General features: G+C 39.0%; 1 long non-coding RNA gene across 2 annotated transcripts; it reads right to left on the reverse strand.

The window, feature by feature from the left end:
* Positions 1 to 6,880: 6,880 nt before the first annotated feature.
* Positions 6,881 to 10,017, reverse strand: LOC131542690 (uncharacterized). 2 transcript variants are annotated; one of them, XR_009271766.1, is made up of 6 exons: positions 9,784 to 10,017; positions 9,520 to 9,603; positions 9,200 to 9,283; positions 8,571 to 8,657; positions 7,355 to 7,810; positions 6,881 to 7,242 (listed from the first exon to the last, which is right to left on the reverse strand). It is a non-coding gene; the product is annotated as an uncharacterized LOC131542690 (long non-coding RNA). The 2 variants fall into 2 exon arrangements; XR_009271765.1 differs by having other exon boundaries at positions 7,351 to 7,810.
* Between the last annotated feature and the right edge of the window lie 12,531 nt (positions 10,018 to 22,548).

The following is a 22,548-nucleotide window of genomic DNA, read 5'->3' on the forward strand; positions in this document are numbered from 1 at the left end:
CGTCACGACATAACTCGTAGTGACCGACAGATAGGGAACTGAGGAGCAGAACAAACAAATGTGAACACTTTTTTTCATTATGACTGTGTTTCCTAAATTGTTCATTGTGCCATTTAGTCTCTGAAGCACAGCTGATTGCAGCTGTTGTTGAAATGGAATCCAAAGATTTTCTGTAAGACTCAACAATGCTCGGACTCAGGATTCCATCTTCATTGGCCACGTACACACTACAGCTAAATTCGGTTGTCAGTTCACCTTTTACTCCTTAATCGCGTTCTGTACACACATAATTCACTAAAATACGTGGCTCGTGGCTATCTTGTTCACGATGGGGTATTGTTAAGGAAATATATTCCTCACAAGGATGATTTTGTTGGGGACCCGGTGTTCCAAGTGGTCGTTCCTGCTAAGTATCGGTCAATGATGATTGAAATTGCGCATGATCAATTAGGCCATCAAGGGGTGCGTAAAACTTACGATCGCTTGTTGCGATATCTTTTTTGGCCGCGTTTGAAGCGAGACATTTCTGCTTATATTAAAAGTTGTAAGACCTGCCAACTAACCAGCAAACCGAATCAGGTGTTGAAACCTTTCCCTTTGCGACCAATTGAAGCTACTGGTGAACCTTTTGAACATCTCATTGTGGATTGCGTAGGGCCACTACCTCGTTCCAGGACTGGATTATTTATTTGTTTACGGTTATGTGCCTAAATACACGTTTCCCTGCGGCATATCCATTGCGCAGTATTACTTCTCGTTCTATTGTCAAAGCTTTAACCCAATTTATGTCAGTCTTTGGAATTCCAAAGATCATTCAAAGCGACCAAGGCTCTAACCTTACTTCCCACTTTTTCCAGCAAGTGATGAAACAGTTGCGCATCAAACACAATCAGTCTACCGCGTATCACGCTCAAAGCCAAGGTGCTTTAGAGAGATTCCACCAGTCGTTAAAGTCACTACTTTGGGCGTACTGTGTGCAGCTGGATAGGGACTGGGAGGAGGGTTTGCCATGGATGATGCTAGCAGCACGTGAAGTGGTGCAGGAAAGTATGGGTTTTAGCCCTAATGACTTGGTCTTCGGCCATAAAGTGCGTGGGTTATTGTCCACATTTCAGGAGGCTGGTAGAGTTGCCAAACCTCCTGAAAACTTGGCGTCGTATGTTTTGGGTTTTAAGAACCGACTTCTCCAAGTGAGGGAGCGAGCTAAGGAGAATCTTAAGAAACATCAGGGGAATATGAAACGATTATACGACCGCACAGTTGAGCAGCGAATTTTTAATCCAGGCGATCAAGTGCTTGTTTTACGACCTATTGTATCTTCTCCTTTTGAGGCTAAATTTGATGGTCCTTTCGTAGTACAGCGTAAATTGAGTGACACAAATTATGAAGTTATAATGCCATCACGAAGAAAATCTGTTAAACGTTGTCATGTAAATATATTAAAACCTTATTATGAAGTCGAAAGGAAGCCTTTTGGAGAGTTAATATCTTCGCATCCCGCCCTTTCTGTTGTTTCTGTGGGTAGGGGTAGTGCGAGTTTAGTGGGAGAGGAAGAGGAGACCCTCTCGCCGGATGATTGCGTGTTTCGTGGTCGGTTACAAAATTTACAGTCATTACAGAATTTAGAATTCACTCTTCGTCATCTGCCTTCTGAAAGAGGTCAGGAGCTATGTGAATTATTACGTAGTTTTCCTGAATTGTTTGGTGATGTGCCCTCTCGTACTGATTGGGTTGAACACGATATTGATGTGGGGATGCAAAGCCAGTTAAACAACGTTTTATCGTGTTTCACCGGAGAAACGGGAATTAATGGAAAGAGAAATTAGGTACATGCAGGACCATAATATTGCGGTGCCTTCGTCTTCCGATTGGGCCTCCCCGTGCCTTTTAGTAGGGAAGGCAGATGGTAGCGTTCGATTCTGTACAGATTTTCGTAAAGTAAATAATTTAACTAAACCAGATTGCTTTCCTTTACCTCGTATAGAAGATTGTGTAGATCAGGTTGGTTCTGCCAAGTTCGTCAGCAAGTTTGACTTGCTGAAGGGCTATTGGCAAGTGCCTCTTACCAAGCGAGCACAAGAAATATCATCTTTTGTTATTCCGTCTGGGCTATACTCCTACCAGGTCATGAGTTTCGGCCTGCGGAATGCTCCAGCGACGTTTCAGCGCCTTATGAACCGAGTGGTGTCCGGTCTCGAGGGGTGTGCTGTTTACTTGGATGACTTGGTTGTCTTTAGTGACAGCTGGGCGTCTCACTTAAAACGGTTACGTTCTGTGTTAGAATGCTTGTCTGAAGCTCAGCTTACGGTGAACTTGGGAAAATGTGAGTTTGCCAAGGCGTCGGTGACTTATCTTGGGAAGATAGTGGGGAGTGGGGAAGTGCGACCAGTGCATGCAAAGGTCCAAGCTATCCAGAACTTTCCTTTTCCCACAACCAAGAAAGAACTTATGCGGTTCTTGGGATTGGTAGGGTACTACCGATCTTTTTGTCGTAATTTCTCTACTGTAGTCGCACCACTCACAGATCTGTTGAAGGGCAAGGTAAAGTTTATTTGGTCTCCTAGTTGTGAGGCGGCTTTTAAAAATGTTAAGTCTCTGCTGTGTTCGGAGCCTGTGCTTCGGGCTCCGTCCTTTGATAAGTCTTTTACGCTACACGTTGATGCCAGCAACGTTGGAGCTGGAGCGGTCCTTCAGCAGTGTGATGATGATGGAGTAGATCATCCAGTTAGTTTTTTTTCAAGAAAGTTTACTTCCTATCAGTGTCATTATTCTGTGGTTGAAAAGGAAGCGTTGGCCCTTATTTGGGCATTACAGCATTTTGCCGTGTATCTAAACTCAAGTGCCCCTATTGTGATATACACGGATCATAATCCATTGACTTTTCTGAATTCTTTACAGTGTCCGAATCAGCGGCTGATCCGTTGGTCTCTGTTTTTACAGTCCTTCTGCCTGGATATCCGTCACGTCCGAGGTTTGGACAATGTGGTAGCCGATGCGCTGTCTCGCGCTCCGGACGTATAATGTAGCCATGATTTTGTGCTAATTTGGATGTTTTCTTTTGGTGTTTTGTAGGAGCTGTCCTTGGTTCTGATTCATGTATGCTGTTTGGCTGATTTGTTTTGATATTCCGTTACAGGGATCTTGTGGGAGTCCCTGTTGTATGGGGAGGGGTGTGACGACCCTGTCGTCTTTTCATGGAACTGCCGCTGAGTCCGCAAATTACCTTGATTGGCAGTCGTTTGAAACACCTGTTTGTTATTAGATGCTTTGTTAAAGAGGCCTCCGCTTGGGTCTGAGAGCTGACTTTGGTTTTGGACTTTTGGTTTGGTTGGCTTTTGTTTTGGCACCTTCAACACTGCAGCACACTACATTCCCTTACATTCATGCATCTTACATTACACCCTGACATTACTGACGTTTTCCAATTCATGATTGTTTCTTTATAGTTTCTTTATTTTTCTATGTGGTTTCAGTCCTTAAATAAATTATATTTTGAGTCAACATTTTGGTTTCGCGTGTGTCCTCTGTTTGTTGCTTCCCTTGAGCCATGGGTCGTAACAGGGAGTGACAACCGCATTCCACAACCGCATTAATTCCCGAAAAATACAGGTAGTGACAACCGCATTTACAGAAATTCTACACAGTGTGTACAGAACCGAACTGAACAACTAGTTGTTAATGACGTCTTTGAACGTGCATCAGTGCCTTCGTCTGTATGTGAGATGCAAGAAAACAGTGAAAGAAGTCTTAACTTAGCACGGTGCTAGCTGCACGAGGTAAAGTGAGTGCTGCTAGATCTTCATAGAAAAACAAAACAAACAGACAAGCACAAAAAAACAAAATGCCAAAAAAACCAAACAACATGCCTAAAAACACTTGTAAATATGAGGACATGGCAACATTGCAAGACAGCGCTCTCTAAAGCAGCCTCCTGAGCATAAACAACACACAGCACGTCTATCAGCGGTAGTTTAGTTAAAATCTACGGACAAAAAGTATGAAGGTAAATTTGGTGCAAAACAACTGAGCGTCTGTGACAGCGGAATTTGTAGTTGTAGAGAAGAGTCACACATGTGTATCAGTAAATTTGAAGTCACAGACAAAAGTTGCAAACTTGTAGATTTTTTTCTCTCTCCCACAAACACAACACAACAGATACACCTTCTCGAATCCTTCATTGCAGATACACAAATCCTATTCTACGAATCACAAATCAAGAAACTCATACTCTCACATGTTTTGCTACTATTGCTGCCAGTGGCAGTTTTAGGCATGGGCGAACGGGGCAGCCGCCCGGGGCGGCTTTTTTCATGACACGTGGGGGGCGGCACAAGCACTTGGAAAAAGAAAAAATCATCTGCGCCGCTAAGCGGTTTTCTATTATCTATCATATAACTGTGCGGGGAATTGGCAAATTGGCGCCCCTGCTTGTTGAGAAGGTACCGAGCACAGAAGCTGTGAGAGAAGTGGAAAGGGGAGGGGGGTGCGGCCGCGGGGGACAGTTGACCTCTCCCAAATTAGTGGGACAAGTGGGCTAAAGTCAGTCACACCCAGGGGCGCGAGAAGTGTTTTTTTCATGTGGGCAACTGTTTAATTGTTGGGAATATAAAAAAAAACAATCTGAGTGTCTATTTAAGTGCAAATAGCTATGTTGCTGGCAGAGGCTATTTAGATTAACTCCACCCACAAATGTATGATTGGGATAGTCAAATATGCAAAAGATGGTTAGCTGTCAGATTCAGTGGTGCAGATGGTAAAATTTGCGTTACACTTCTTTCGACACGATCGACCAGGGATCGAATCTGCCTTTTGGCGAACTTTTTTTCTCCCTTTTTAAATTTCAAATCACATCACATCAGAAAAGCATTTATTATTTAATAAAAATAATTTTGTACATCCGCAAATCAGTATTTGAATCCTTGCAATGAGATTTGCACACTTGTAGAATGTTTTCTTACATATATATTTTTTTATTGGATGCTTTTTCGAGCACAAACACAAGTACATAACGACAACGGCCTGAATCTGCTGCTACGAGTCTCAGATGCTGTTTTTCACTTGCAAATGACAAGTTTCGCGCACTCTCCCTTTCGCACCACATATCTGTGTGACAAATGGTGCAAAAGTGATTTGTGCATCTGTAGAGGCAGCGGCGGCCCTCTGCAGAGATCAGAAGCTTGGCCAATCAGAAGAGCTAGTTTGGGCGCCTATCAGCTGGGAGGAAAAAGAAAAAAAAAAACTTTCGCGAGCTGTGAGCATCTTCCGGAGCGGAGAGCGGAAACTAATAAAGGTATGTTTTTTTTTTTCTCTTACTTTTTCTGAAATCACTCACTGTTATACTGTACAGTATATTTGTTTATAGTTTAAATATTAAATGAGTTTAGCTCCAACCCTGATAAAACTCACCAACCTGTAGCCTTCTAGTAGTCCTAATCAGTGTTGGGCAGTAGTAACTTTTAGTTACTGTAATAATATTACTTTTTGCAGTAACTAGTAGTGTAACTAATTACTAATAAGTTAAGACAGTAATAATATTACAGGTGCCATCCATAAAACAGCTAAGTTACTTTTATGGCTCAACACCGCTTATTTAAAATCCAACAATCAAATAATTCCTAGATTTATTTCCATAATTTTCATGACTCACACATGCATGTGATGTCCCCAGTGCAGCAGGCAAGCTTGGAATATGGAAAAGCTTACATTTAGCAGATAGAAATATTGCATTATATTGATTTTGTCAGGAAAAAAGATGATTTGAACATTGTTGTGTAAGTTGTGGCTGTAATTTACTCTGGCATCACATCCCTCTGATCAGCATGTGCTACATTATATTACTATTATTTAAAATCTTCTTGAAAAATTAAACCGTTTCTTACAAACTTATGTGATTTGATAAAATACATAATGAAATGTATAGAAATTACAATTAGCTTCAAGCTGCACATGACAATAAATGAGATTAATACAATACTTCTACTGTCACTATCAATCAATATTGAGTGTTTGTAATAACTTCTGACTGCGATCCAATGTGGATTTTGGTCAAATGATGAGGCAGAAATATGTTATTAATAACATTCTAGAAGAATTTTATCTGGAAGATACACAGATACAACTTCTGTGGGGCGTGAAGAAGAAGTAATGCAACTAGTAACTAATTACCGTTGCAAAGTAAAGTAACAATCAGTGTTGGGCTTGTTACGCAAAGAATGCAATATATTACTCATTACTAGTTATTCCTTTAAAAAAGTAACATTGTTACTTTACTTATTACTTTCTGGCAACAGTAATTAGTTACACTCGTTACATTACTTTTTCTTCACGCCCCACAGAAGTTGTAACTGTATATCTTCCACATACAGTTATTTTAGAATGTTACTAATAGCGTATTTTATAGTTTGCCCATCCCTGCTTCAACTCACAAAGAGGCTTCATAAAAGATAAACCCATTAATTAAATAGATTACTATGAGAGTGTCATATACAAGACGATTAAATATATTTGTTAATATATTTTTTTTAAATTATGAACAAATGTACAGTATAACAGTGAGTGATTTCAGAAAAGAAAGAAAATGTATCTTTATTGGTATTTGCTGCTGTCCACTCCGGAAGATGCTCGTAGCTTTTATTATTATCTTATTATTACCCCCTGCTCTTTCAGGTGCCAACGGATAGGCACCTAAACTACACTGTAAAGAGATTGCTGTAAATTTTACAGTAGATGGATGTATTACTGTATTCTCATTTAAAGTTTCTGTACTGTCAATATTAGTACTGTTTAGTTCATTTAAAATTTTTACTTGTACAAAACAATCTAATTGCAGTACAACACTGTATACCATATTATTTTACAACCCCAACCCCATAAAGATCACTAACTCATTAGCATGTGTCATTATAATATTCTTTTTAATTGTTGAACATGTTCTTTTTAAAAATACAAATTACAAATCTTCATCTCCAGCATGTGCTAGCTGAAAAAGGGCATCACCACAGTCCCCTGGGGACTTTGTGTCTGCAGCATGGCAAAACAGACTTCACAGAAATAAAAATACAGTAAAAAATTAGTTTGTATTGTGTTAAATTTCAGTAATTTTGGCAAAGTTGACAAGCTCTCTGATGAGAAACACCATGAGGGGATTCAGGCTGATGCTTTGTCTTTGCACCCTCTTCCCAGAACTCCATCTGATCTGTGACTCTGAATGGTATGCCACCAGGGTTGATACTCGGAATGAACCTGCAAGCACAAGAAAAAAAAATTATTCAAACAAGTGTTTACAGAATTTTCCCTAAATGCCAGATTTTGTGCTGTATGCATTTTGAGATGAATAAAAACACTATATACCTACAGGGAAGGTGCATAATTAGTTGATAATCCATCACAAATCATTACATTTATAATCCATTCCTTATAATGCATTCCTGTAGATCAAACAGTAGATCAAAGTCAAGTCAAGTGACCATTACTTTATATAGTGCTTTTTACAATGCAGATTGTGTCAAAGCAGCTTTACAGTATTAAACAGGGAAATAGTGTGTCGAGATAGTGTGTCATTCTCCTCTGGCCAGACGAAGCAGCAGGTTGTTCCATGCTGCAGCAGAGTCAGATTGTGTAGAGGACTCATCTGGTTCCTGTGGTCTTGTCTCGATGGCTGTCTAGGAGACAGGGTCTTCACTGGGAATCAGTCTCTGGGGCTCATCTAGATGTCCTGGTCTCCGCTGAAGTTCAGGGCTGTAGAGGTCATCTCTAGGTGCTGATCCACCATCTGATCTGGATACGGACTGGATCGGGTGGTTACGGTGACCTCAGAATAAGAAAGAAACAGACTAATATTAGCGTAGATATCATTCTTCTAACGGTGTAACGAGTACTTTGGGTGTTATGGGAAGTGTAAACCGGTTCTGGTTGACCTAATTAATGCAGCCTAACAATCCTTTAACGAATTTGAATTATAGAAGTGTATTAGTGTGTTATGTGCAAACCAGGATAAAGAGATGTGTCTTTAATCTAGATTTAAACTGAGAGAGTGTGTCTGCCTCCCGAACAGTGTTAGGTAGATTGTTCCAGAGTTTGGGCGCTAAATAGGAAAAGGATCTGCCGCCCACAGTTTTGATATTCTAGGTATTATCAAACGGCCAGAGTTTTGAGAACGCAGTGGACGTGTAGTACTATAGTGTGATAAGAGCTCACTCAAGTACTGAGGAGCTATCACATTCAGGGCTTTATAAGTAATTAGCAAGATCTTAAAAGGTATATGATGTTTGATAGGGAGCCAGTGCAGTGTTGACGGAACCGAGCTAATATGGTCATACTTCTTGGTTCTAGTAAGGACTCTAGCTGCTGCATTTTGGACCATCTGTAGTTTGTTTATTAAATGTGCAGAACAACCACCCAATAAAGCATTACAATAATCTAGCCTCGAGGTCATGAACGTATGAATTAACGTTTCTGCATTTGACATTGTGAGCTTAGTGTTATATTGCTGAAATAATGGGGTTGATTATCAAGGGAATGGATAACGATAAAAAAAAAAAAAACTAACTAGTTTACTTCGGCTAACTTACCAGTTGATGTTATTCCTGTCACAATAGCAATCACCAAAAAAGCCTCCAAATGGAATGTATTGCAGATGACATGATCCAGACCACAAACTAGGAAATAATAATAATAATAATAAAAAAGCAGTAACTGAAAATACTGTTTGGGTAACTTGTCAAAGTTACATTTATATCTATTTTATTTATTTATTTTTAATCATCTGAGATGTACATTTAAGTCATTACCTCATGTTATATTTACCCTGGCAAAATAAATAAATAAAATTAAATAAATTACACACACACACACACACACACAAGTGTTACAGTTTAGGACTGACACTTGTGGTCCACAGTCGGGCTGAATGTGGCTCAATGTGCCGTTTCTCAACCAGAATCGGGCCAGATCCACAGATCCAAAACCTAGCCAAATCTGGCAACCATTACTGGGCCGGGCCTGGCTCACTTCTGGCAAGCCGCTGCCAGCACACAGCCGAGTGTGCCGACACTCAGCCGCATTCGGCCCGATTCCGCTGGCTACCTGGGTTAACTCAATAAAAATGTGTACATAATGCAGCACAGTTTGCTTTGCATTAAAGCATCTTGCAAAAGCATGAATGTAAATATAATGTAAAATCAAATGTATTTTGGGTTACCTAATTTCAATCAAATTGACAGCTGGCCATATTGTGATTCTGCCCTTCATAGTCAGCTTCCCTGTTTTTGCTTGGAGCAACCTCCTGTAACAGAGTCACAATCATGTTAGTGTTATTTTAGTTTATGGCAAGAAAAAAAGAAAGAAAGAAAAAAAACCTACCATACAATAACATAATTTACAGGTTATAATAAAATTAACATTCATAATATTTCTTAGCCAAACTTCCCATATATTGCTAGTCCGTTCCTATACAACCCGTTCCGTGGGTTAGTGAGCAGCAGCAGTGGCTAATATAGTAGTTGATGGCAGCTCACTCACCTGTCGTTACCACCTCTATGATTCAATCACAGGACAAGACTCCAATACACCTCCGTTGCAAGTGACATACCAATAGATTAAAACCTGAAAATAAAATACAAAAGATGTATAACAGCGGTGTGTCTTAACTCATTTTTCTTTACTATTTTCACGTTAGCTCGCTGTTATGTAATGTCTGACATAACCTGCGATAAAAAGGCAGTGTAGAATTATGCTTCCCTGATTAAAAATTTACTTCGAATAACTGACTTTAACTCAACTTACCAGCTGATGTAATCACTGTCGCGATGGCTCCAAAATACACCCTCGACGTTGCAGACGATAAGATCCACAAACTTGATCATAAAAAACCGAAGAACTATAAAGAATAACAAAAACCGGATACAGCGTAGCTCTTCTGATTGGCCGAACCTCTCTGATCGCTGCCTCTACAGATGCACAAATCACTTTTGCACCATTTGTCACACAGATATGTGGTGCGAAAGGGAGAGTGCGCGAAACTTGTCATTTGCAAGTGAAAAACAGCATCTGAGACTCGTAGCAGCAGATTCAAGCCGTTGTCGTTATGTACTTGTGTTTATGCTCGAAAAAGCATCCAATAAAAAAAAATATATATGTAAGAAAACATTCTACAAGTGTGCAAATCTCATTGCAAGGATTCAAATACTGATTTGCGGATGTACAAAATTCGTCCGCGACTTCACATTTTTGATGCAGGTGTGCGAGTGTGTTTTGCACCATATTCACTGCAGCAATAGCAGCAAAACATGTGAGTATGAGTTTCTTGATTTGTGATTCGTAGAATAGGATTTGTGTATCTGGATTCGAGAAGGTGTATCTGTTGTGTTGTGTTTGTGGGAGAGAGAAAAAAATCTACAAGTTTGCAACTTTTGTCTGTGACTTCAAATTTACTGATACACATGTGTGACTCTTCTCTACAACTACAAATTCCGCTGTCACAGACGCTCAGTTGTTTTGCACCAAATTTACCATGAAAAAGTCTTTAGTCAAAAAAACCTAAACTTTTATTCACTCCCGCAAGACGACAGAATGTTGCTATGGTTACAAATGCGGGAGTGACTGCTGTTCCGTACACACATGGAACGATAATTTACGGGACTCACTCCCGCATTTAAATGCGGTTGTCACTCCTGAAACTTGCAGTGTGTACGTGGCCATTGAGAAGCATATTGAGGCCCATGTCTCTAACTTCATATCTGTCTGTCACTGGTGTTAGAACAAGAAATCGAGAGATAACTGCCACTTATTACTCTGCAACCTGATAGGATTCATTTGTCATTGCTATCCAACCCATTAAACAATCCTCAGAGCTCTATTAACATCCCTCAAATAATTGAATAAGGAAACAGTCCAGAAGTAGCTGCTGCTTTAGAGGAACTACCTTTTCAGAAATAACCCAATATTATGTCTTAAACAAGTAACAGTTTAAAGACCCCGAATTTGTCTGCAGGACATGCAATGAGAGCACAGAACAAGCACCACAAGGGATGGTTGGATGGTGGAGTTCGGCTTGTAAACTTACTAGTGCAGTGAGGCAGAAAGGTAAGTGCTCCTTTTATGTGTTGCCAGGATGAGATTGGCTAAAACATACCTTTAGGACATGTGAAAAATGGGTTATATGCTTGAAAAGTTTATTTACAAAAGAAACAAAAAATCAGACTACAGTAAAATATCATTCTTTTCCTGAAACTGGCTATTCATCTTATGAATGAGTTGTCATTACAGCATGTTTGAAAGAACAGAATGAATATACCAAATGGTTGCCCGGCTGCATAAATCAGTAGTTACCACAGTGTTAATAGTTTTAATACAATTGCAGAAAGCCTGAAAGAGATGACAGCGCTTGCTAATTTTTTTAGCTTGTGTTTATACAAAGCTTCTAGACAACAATGACAACATAACATTAACTGTCAGCTCTTAACTGTCAATAGTTTAATTGAAGTGTTCAGCTCACATTTACTACAAACATCTAAACAAAGAAATCACATTTTGCATGAAAAAATGACGTTACTAAGGACCCTTGAATATTTTGATTTAAAATATCATGGTAGCATTTGTGGTGTTGTGTATTGAATTTAATTAATGCATATAAGAGGCAATTTATTTATTTCAATAACTTAAAAATTAAGGAAGATGGTACCAAGCATTTAATTTACCTAAAATAATGTCACAATGCGATACATTTTCTTTATGCAAAATATGTTTTATGGTTTTTATTACTGATTTTAAGCTGAAATATGACCGACATTTCTTTAAAAGTTTTGTAAGATTCACCCTAAGTATAGTTGTCTGTGTGATTTAGGCAGGGTTTGGTTGGTGTCACACCAATTGCTTTGAATTTAAAAAGCTCAATCTTGGTCTAATCTGAAATCACTTCCCTTACGCTCTTAGAGAAACACACTCACAGACCAGTGGTCTTCCTCACAGGCAAGTTTTTTTTTTTTTTGCAGAGCTCTCGATATGGTTGAATCATGCTTCATAATCCCTCTCAGCTACTGAACTCTGTTGCCCCCTGAAAGTGTCTGTTGGCCTCTCTGAGGCTTTTCACAAGTTTGCTTCTTCAGGGAACTTTTTCTAGGAAACATTCAGGACATGTACTGTGATTTTCCAATATATGGATTTTCTAATATATTTTCTGGCTAGTAATACTAGTAATCTGATAAGTAATTAAATGTCTTGCGTATAAAATGACTGAGACAAACCAACCAACAAGAACACGAAACAATAATGATGATTCATAAAAATAGAGCATAGGCACCAAAGCTGTTGTGGGTCCACTCGCCCAAATCCCTCTGTAACTGGCATAGATTTGCAGAAAATTAAAGTTGTTTGGCAAATAAATTAGGGACAGTTAGATGCATATTCCCTACATTTTATTATTTAAGCTTTACGTTACACCTCAAATGACAAGGGAATTTATAGTAATGTCAACATTAATTAGCCAGTTCACAGATTCATTCTCTTAAATTCCTGGGTATGCAGAGCATTCACAGCTCATATTGTCTGCACACCCCTGCTAAATAATATATGCATAGTTTAGCATATGCATGAGCTGATGAGAAAATTTTGTATTGCCGGCAGTCCAGAAGTGTGCCAGAAATGCATCAGCTTTATAATACTTCAAAATGTTGCCATTATTCACATCGTCGCCATGCCTGAAGACGGATCATTGTTCATAGTGTGCAACACGCAGATGTCAGAGCTGCTCTGTCGGAGTCCATCAAAGTGAAGGGTGAACATCTTCAAGCTTTCTGATCAGAGAAGACAAGCCTGGCAGGGGATATCCCCTCATACCATCATCCGCACAAAGAGGATGATGGTGAAGTGTGAAAGACAGGATTTTGCTCTTTTTATTTTGAAGAGACTATAAAGGAATCATTTGGTGGATTTGGGTTCGTCGGCATGTTTTCTGTGACAGGTGGAACAAAGAACGGGAGAGAGAAATCATAAAGTGTTAGGCCTTGTTTATCAGTGATTATATGCTACAGCTGACGCAATTCTTCTTTTCAGCATTCAGTTTGCATTCTCCTGCTGTAGTTGGTAAATTAGCAAACTTTAGTCAGAGCTAAACAGTTTTTGAAAGCCATTTGTGATAAATTCTCAAGTTGTTCACTGCTATGGGAAGCCTATGTGATGGCTATTCTGTTAAACAGGGTTTCTCAGCCAGTTGTTCCCAAACCCTTGGAGGCTTGTGATGGAACTGCAGGGGGTTTGTGAGATTCTGATAAGCCATCTGTACACTGTCGAATCAAAGCAGCTCTGTGCCAGCTCCAAATTCTGCAAACTCTACAAATTATGCAGCTTCAGTAAGTAAAGCTGCACAAAAGGCACTCTGAAATATGCCAACTCATATTTGACAAGCCACTTCCCTGAGTGTCAGAGGTGTCTGTGATGCACCTTTGGCTCTGTGTAAAAGAAATGCCACATCAGAGCCACTTTGAACTTTGCCATTGTCGTGACAGTCATACATCTTGTTTTCTTTTGGCTGGATGATAGTGTAATGTCAGTGCCAAATTAAATTTAAAAATTTTAATATATATACATATATATTAAAATAACATTTAAATTGTATAATCATACAGTGCTATTTAAAATAATAATCTATATCAGTACAAATAAAATAAAGTGATCATGCAAGGCTGTAATATGCATTATATTTAATGAACCGTAAACATTACTTACAATCTCAGGAGGCAGTCCAAGTAAGGCATGTGGGTTCAGTTGAGCAAAAATGTTGGGAACCCCTGCTGTAAAAGGTCCTCCGCATGTAATATATCCCCCTTGTGGTGCTGTTGGCTGAAAAAAAAAAGCCCATGATAGATTTCATAACCTTCAGATAATGCTCTCACACTGCTATGGGAATAGTGCCATCCTGAGGAGTTAAGAGTAGATGAGAAATGGAGAGAAAAATAAGGAAAATATTTTAATGGACATATAAAGAATTTTAGGGTTTTTTTCTGTCCTAAAAACAAAATTTTAAATGTAAATGTATATACAGTGGGGCAAAAAAGTATTTAGTCAGCCACCAATTGTGCAAGTTCTCCCACTTAAAAAGATGAGAGAGGCCTGTAATTTTCATCATAGGTATACCTCAACTATGAGAGACAAAATGAGAAAAAAAAAATCCAGAAAATCACATTGTAGGATTTTTAAAGAATTTATTTGCAAATTATGGTGGAAAATAAGTATTTGGTCAATAACAAAATTTCATCTCAATACTTTGTTATATACCCTTTGTTGGCAATGACAGAGGTCAAACGTTTTCTGTAAGTCTTCACAAGGTTTTCACACACTGTTGCTGGTATTTTGGCCCATTCCTCCATGCAGATCTCCTCTAGAGCAGTAATGTTTTGGGGCTGTCGCTGGACAACACGGACTTTCAACTCCCTCCAAAAATTTTCGATGGGGTTGAAATCTGGAGACTGGCTAGGCCACTCCAGGACCTTGAAATGCTTCTTACGAAGCCACTGCTTTGTTGCCCGGGCGGTGTGTTTGGGATCATTGTCATGCTGAAAGAACCAGCCAATTTTCATCTTCAATGCCCTTGCTGATGGAAGGAGGTTTTCACTCAAAATCTCACGATACATGGCCCCATTCATTCTTTCGTTTACACGGATCAGTCGTCCTGGTCCCTTTGCAGAAAAGTTTTTATCAAAAAGTTCTATTTTGGTTTCATCTGACCATATGACATTCTCCCAATCCTCTTCTGGATCATCCAAATGCTCTCTAGCAGGGGGACACGTCTGGCACTGCAGGATTTGAGTCCCTGGCGGCGCAGTGTGTTACTGATGGTAGCCTTTGTTACTTTGGTCCCAGCTCTCTGCAGGTCATTCACTAGGTCCCCCCGTGTGGTTCTGGGATTTTTGCTCACAGTTCTTGTGATCATTTTGACCCCACGGGGTGAGATCTTGCGTGGAGCCCCAGATCAAGGGAGATTATCAGTGGTCTTGTATGTCTTCCATTTTCTAATAATTGCTCCCACAGTTGATTTCTTCACACCAAGCTGCTTACCTATTGCTCAATTGGTGGCTGACTAAATACTTTTTTGCCCCACTATATGTATTATAACTTTATTAATCCCCTTGGGGCAATTAATTCAAACTTCCGTGGTGCTTCACATATCCAACACTTATCACACAATACTCAAATAACAACACAAAACAGTAAGTACATAAATAAATAAATAATAATAATAATAAAAAATACATTCAATTCATTTCATATATATATATATATATATATATATATATATATATATATAATCTCTGAAGTTCCCAGAAGAGTTTCCAGTAGTTTTTTTGAAGACTGCAAGGAATTTTACTGTTCAAGGTGAGATCACACACCATACATTATACATACTTTTGTAATTGCTTTACCGATCATTGGCAGCTGTTTTTGAGAAATACGGCTTTGACTCATATGTTGTGTTTGTGGTCCTGGAGTCTTTTGTGGCCTTTTTAAATGGTTCTGTTTGAAGAAGGAGCATTTGTAATCCCCTTTATTTTTTACAACATATCTTTTGATCTTCAAATCATTGTATGATGCATTTCTTCTGAAGCCAAGTAGCTTTAGCTATGTTGCTAACAATTAGGTATTAACACTCACCCTCACTCACTCACTTTTCCTGTATGCAGAATAACAAAGCAGTCACCACAAACCTGAATAGTTCTAGTTCCCACTGCATGTTTCTTCACCCTGTTTAATTCTATCTCTCTCTATGCTTTTGTGGCCACATGGGACCATCCTTCCTGTGATTATTCAGCAATTAGTTGGCTGTCTTCATCGTCCATGCAGTGCTGAGCTAGAGACAGTTGCCTCATAGCCTATTCTTCATGTTCTCAGTAGGTTTCTGGTAATTATTTTTGAGTCTTCAGTTTTTTTTAGTGAAAAAAAAGAGATGCACTCAAATATATAGCTTCCAGGAAAACACAAGTACTAAAAGGAAACTGAGCTTCACAATTAAAAGAGCTGATAACAACAATAGGTAGGTAATTAATCAAATTATTTTTTTCATTAATATTAAATATCATATTAATATTAAGTAGTGTGAATTAATTTAATGAGGAACAGGGATTTAAAACTGCGTTTTTCACAGTTGATGGATATTATGTGGCATGTCTGGTGATGCCATATGGCCTGGTTGGATCTTCTCAGCCTCTGTACATTGAGGGCAGTTTGGCAGAACAGGTTTTTATCCTGCTCAATTCTTGATGCAGGGACAGACAGATGTATTACTTTGTGGGCTGTGAAGCATATGGTCCCAAGGAACCATCCTGAGTCACGACAGATAACTTTTGGATCTTTCAGTAATTGCTAACTTCCCATTGTGGTCATCCAAAAAGCTGTGCTTCCATGCTGCAGACCATGACACACACAAAATACTCTGAACTGGCAGAAAACTATTCCCTGTAATGCCATGTACACAGACACATATTATCAAAATGAATTTCTTGGCACTCTAAGTAACCATTGTACCCAAATTAGTTGAATTACAGTAAACTGTTAAAATAGATGGAATCCAGTCTCATGGGATGTGTAAACATATCCATCAAATGAATTAGACAAATTAAACAACAGAGTGCCTTCTCATAGATAAAAGACTTGGCAAAAGCTGGGCATCGAATGACATATGAGTATCATTTCATTTTGTGACAATGCCAAGCATTGTCAACAACACCAAATGCCATTTTATGATGTGCCTAAAAGGTACACACCTGCCCACACCTAAATGACACAACGTCAGGATTTTCAGACCAGAATTATGATCTAGGGACACAAAAATATAACCATCACTTTCTACTCTAAATTAGCCATATTATTGTCCTACGTGAATTAAATGTTTAATTAAAAAATAATTAATTTTGTAAGAGTTATATGTCCATTGCAGCATATGCTTGGCACCATGGAAGTTTTTTGTTGTTGTTGTTGTCAAAAATCACATGAAAAAAATTGCTTTAGCAGAATTTAGTCCAGTCATTTGTAATTGGGTTGGCATAAACTGAACAAATAAATGAAAAAGTAAAATATTAATAATAATAATTAGTTCATTTTTTAAAAATCAAACACATTCAGTTGATTAAAAATGTATACAGGTGCATTTCAATAAATTAGAATATCATGGAAAAAGTTTTTTTTTTTTTTTTGTAATTTAATTAAAAAAAGCAAACTAGATTTATTGCACACAAACTGAAATATTTCAAGAGTTTTTTTTTTTTTGTTGTTGTTGTTTTAATTCTGATGGTTACGACTTACAGCTTAGGAAAATTAAAAATTCAGTATCTCAAAAAATGTGAATATTTTCTCAAAGATCAATCAAAAAAAGATTTACAAAACAGAAATGTTCAAGATCTCCAAAGTAGGTTTAATTATGCACTCAATACTTGGTTGGGGCTCCTTTTGCACAAATTACTGCTTCAATGCTGCGTGGCATAGAGGCAATCGGCCTGTGGCACTGCTGAGGTGTTATTGAAGCCCAGGTTGCCTTGATAGCGGCCTTCAGCTTGTCTGTATTGTTTGGTCGGATGCTACTTATCTTCCTCTTGACAATACCCCATTGATTCGGTTCAGGTCAGGTGAGTTGGCTGGCCAATCAAGCACAGTAATATCATGGTCAGCAAACCACTTGGAAGTGGTTTTGGCACTGTGGGCAGGTGCTAAAGTCCTGCTGGAAAAGGAAATCAGCATCTCCATAAAGCTTTTCAGCAGATGGAAGCATAAAGTGCTCCAAAATCTCCTGGTAGATATCTGCATTGACTTTGGACTTGATAAAACACAATGGACCAGCACCAGCAGACAGCACCCCAAATCATCACTGACTTCGTAAACTGCACTGGACTTCAAGCAGCTTGGATTCTGTGCCTCTCTAGTCTTCCTCCAGACTCCAGACCTTTATTTCCAAATTAAATGCAAAATTGTCTTTTATCTGAAAAGAGGACTTTGGACCACTGAGCAACAGTCCAGTTATTTTTCTCCTTAGCCCAGGTAAGATGCTTCTGACGTTGTTTCTGCTTCAGAAGTGGCTTGGTAGCCCTTTTCATGAAGACGTCTAATCGTGGTGACTCTTGATGCACTGACTCCAGCTTCAGTCCACTCCTTGTGAAGCTCTCTCAAGTGTTTGAATCAGCTTTGCTTGACAATATTCTCAAGCTTGCAGTCATCCCTGTTGCTTGTGCTCCTTTTCCTACCCAATATCTTCCTTCGAGTCAACTTTGCATTTACAACCCGAATTCCGGAAATGTGGGGACGTTTGAATAAAATGAAAACTAAAAGGAATTTCAAATCACATGAGCCAATATTTTATTCACAATATAACATAGATAACATAACAAATGTTTAAGATGATAAATTCCATAATTTTATGCACAAAATTAGCTCATTTTAAATTTGATGCCTGCTACAGGTCTCAAAATAGTTGGGACAGGGGCATGTTTACCATGGTGTAGCATCTCCTCTTCTTTTCAAAACAGTTTGAAGACATCTAGGCATAGATTTTATGATTTTCTGGAGTTTTGGTGTTGGAATTTGGTCCCATTCTTGCCTGATATAGGTTTCCAGCTGCTGAAGAGTTTGTGGTTGTCACGGGTTGGGAGGAACGAAGACTCAATTGCTGGCAAAAGGAATCTTCTTTATTAACAAATTATAAAATAAACAAAAACACAACTGAAACCACCCCGAAGGGGAAAAAGCCAGAGTAAACACACGCACTGAAAACAAGACATACACGAGGCACAGGGCAGACATCAATCACGGGCATACCTGGCACAAAAGTGAGACGAACGAGCGCAAAACAGAAAACACAGGGAGCTTAAGAAGGGACAGCAATCAGGAACACAGCTGGGGCAAATTAAACAATAATGAGGTGAGTGGAGTTTGGGGAATTGAATCCGGGAGACAGTGACCTCTGGTGGTGAGAGGGAGCATCATGGACCCGGATTCATGACAGTGGTCATCTTTGACTTATTTATTTTTAATTTAATGATGCGCCAAAGGTTCTCTATAGGTGAAAGATCTGGACTGCAGGCAGGCCAATTCAGCACTCGAACTCTTCTACTACGAAGTCATGCTGTTGTTATAGCTGCAGTATGTGGTTTTGCATTGTCCTGCTGAAATACACGTCATCTGGAGGGGAGCATATGTTGCTCTAAAACCTTTATATACCTTTCAGCATTCATAGTGCCTTCAAAACATGCAAGCTGCCCATACCGTATGCACTTATGCACCCCATACCATCAGAGATGCTGGCTTTTGAATTGAATGTTGATAACACGCTGGAAGGTCTCCCTCCTCTTTAGCCCGGAGGACACGGCGTCCGTGATTTCCAACAAGAATGTCAAATTTGGACTCGTCTGACCATAGAACACTTTCCCACTTTGAAACAGTCCATTTTAAATGAGCCTTGGCCCACAGGACACAATTGCGCTTCTGGACCATGTTCACATATGGCTTCCTTTTTGCATGATGGAGCTTTAGTTGGCATCTGCAGATGACACGGTGGATTGCGTTTACCGACAGTGGTTTCTGGAAGTATTCTAGGGCTCATTTAGTAATGTCAATAAAAGAATCATGCTGATGAGTGATGCCATGTTGTCTGAGGGCCTGAAGACCACGGGCATCCAACAAAGGTCTTCGGCCTTGTCCCTTACGCACAGAGATTTCTTCAGTTTCTCTGAATCTTTTGATGATGTTATGCACTGTAGATGATGATATTTGCAAAGCCTTTGCAATTTGATGTTGAGGAACATTGTTTTTAAAGTATTCCACAGTCTTTTTACACACTCTTTCACAGATTGGAGAGCCTCTGCCCATCTGCCCATGTCTTACCCTCTTTGTGGAGGGTGTCAATGATTGTCTTCTGGACCATCGCCAAGTCAGCAACTTCTCCATTATTGTGGTTTCAAAGAACAAGAGATACCCATAATTTATACTGTAGGGATGGTCATTTAATGAAACTCAAATGTAAATATTCTGATATTTTGAGATACTGGATTTTTGACTTTCATGAGCTGTAAGCTCTAATCATTAAAATAAAATAATAAAAAAAAAAAATGTAAATGTTTTACTTTACATGTAATGAATCTAGACAATATGAAAGTTTCACTTTTTGAAATGTTACAAAAAAGTGTTTTTTTTTTCACGATGTTCTACTTTTTTAAGATGCACCTGTATATAGTTGTTTTTTAAATATTGATAATACTAATAAATGTTTATTGATCACTGACACTGAAAACTGGATGGCTGCTATTTATATATGATCAAATAAATGTAACATGGTTGAGCACAAGATACTTAATAAAAATAATGTGTATAATATGAAATGTCATACACTGAACAAAATTATAAAAGCAACACTTTTGTTTTTGCCCCCATTTTTCATGAGCTGAACTTAAAGATCTAAGACTTTTTCTATGTACACAAAAGGCCTATTTCTCTCAAATATTGTTCACAAATCTGTCTAAATCTGTGTTAGTGAGAACTTCTCCCTTGCCGAGATAATCCATCCTCCTCACAGGTGTGGCATATCAAGATGCTGATTAGACAGCATGATTATTGCACAGGTGTGCCTTAGGCTGGCCACAATAAAAGGCCACTCTAAAATGTGCAGTTTTATTACACAGCACAATGCCACAGATGTCACAAGTTTTGAGGGAGCGTGCAATTGGCATGCTGACTGCAGGAATGTCCACCAGAGCTGTTGCCCGTGAATTGAATGTTCATTTCTCTACCATAAGCTGTCTCCAAAGGCATTTCAGAGAATTTAGCAGTACATCCAACCGGCCTGACAACCGCAGACCACGTGTAACCACACCAGCCCAGGACCTCCACATCCAGCATCTTCACCTCCAAGATCGTCTGAGACCAGCCCCGGACAGCTGCTGCAACAATCGTTTTGCATAACCAAAGAATTTCTGTAGGGCAGGCGTATGTTATGGACAACGAACACAGGTGCATTTTATTGATGGCATTTTGAATGCACAGAGATACCGTGACGAGATCCTGAGGCCCATTGTTGTGCCATTCATCCACCACCATCACCTCATGTTGCAGCATGATAATGCACGGCCCCATGTTGCAAGGATCTGTACACAATTCCTGGAAGCTGAAAACATCCCAGTTCTTGCATGGCCAGCATACTCACCGGATATGTCACCCATTGAGCATGTTTGGTATAAGACAGCGTGTTCCAGTTCCTGCCAATATCCAGCAACTTCGCACAGCCATTGAAGATGAGTGGACCAACATTCCACAGGCCACAATCAACAACCTGATCAACTCTATGCAAAGGAGATGTGTTGCACTGCATGAGGCAAATGGTGGTCACACCAGATACTGACTGGTTTTCGGACCCCCCCAATACAGTAAAACTGCACATTTTAGAGTGGCCTTTTATTGTGGCCAGCCTAAGGCACACCTGTGCAATAATCATGCTGTCTAATCAGCATCTTGATATGCCACACCTGTGAGGTGGATGGAGTATCTCGGCAAAGGAGAAGTGCTCACTAACACAGATTTAGACAGACTTGTGAACAATATTTGAGAGAAATAGGCCTTTTGTGTACATAGAAAAATGGGGGCAAAAACAAAAGTGTTACGTTTATAATTTTGTTCAGTGTATATTAATAAATAAAAATATAATATTAAATATGAGAGAAAAATGTTCATGGGAACACAAAATGTTAACATCGGTCACACTTTATATTAGGTGGCCTTAACTACTATGTACTTACATCAAAAAATACGTACACTGTACTTATTGTATTCATATTGTATTTCAAAATACTTTTGCTGCTATTAAGGTGGGATATGGGTAAGGTTAGGGACAGGTTAAGTGGTTTGGGTAGGTTTATGAGTGGGTTTAGGTATGAAAGATGGGTCAACAGTGTAATTATAAATGTAATTATATAAATTAATTACAGATGTAATTACATAAAGGTATTATTAACAATATAAGTACAATATAAGAACATGTATGTACACAATAAGTGCATTGTACCAAATTATTAATTTAAATGTAAGTACATAGTAGGTAAGGCCACCTAATATAAAGTGGGACCTTAACATCTTAGTTATATTATTTTAAAGGAATGTATTCAACAGTGTCATGTTTGTGGATGTGTGGATGTACTGTATATCTGTAAAACATCCACAAATCTATGATTTTCAGACTTCCTATAGCCAGAGCCTAATCTCCTTGTGCAGTGTGTGGCCTTCAAATGCTGTGTGTACAGAACCAGAGTGGGCTCATCTTAAAGAGATTATGGTGGCTGGATTGTAATTTCACTCTAATACTATTGGTTGACTCTCCAGTTCCCCTTTTAAAGCAGTGTGAAGTTGACTTGAGACATTCTGGATGGCAACCTTATTGGAATATCAACCGTTGTGGAAGACGTGTAAGAGAAATCTCAGGATCCTGAAAGAGAAAATCTCTCTGAGTGAAATGGTTCCTACCTATACCATTTACTTCTCTGTCTGAAGTGGCAGTCTTGCTCCAAATCAACTGTGAAATTGTAT

Source organism: Onychostoma macrolepis, chromosome 06 (assembly GCF_012432095.1).
Source record: "Onychostoma macrolepis isolate SWU-2019 chromosome 06, ASM1243209v1, whole genome shotgun sequence".
Taxonomy (NCBI): Eukaryota; Metazoa; Chordata; class Actinopteri; order Cypriniformes; family Cyprinidae; genus Onychostoma; species Onychostoma macrolepis.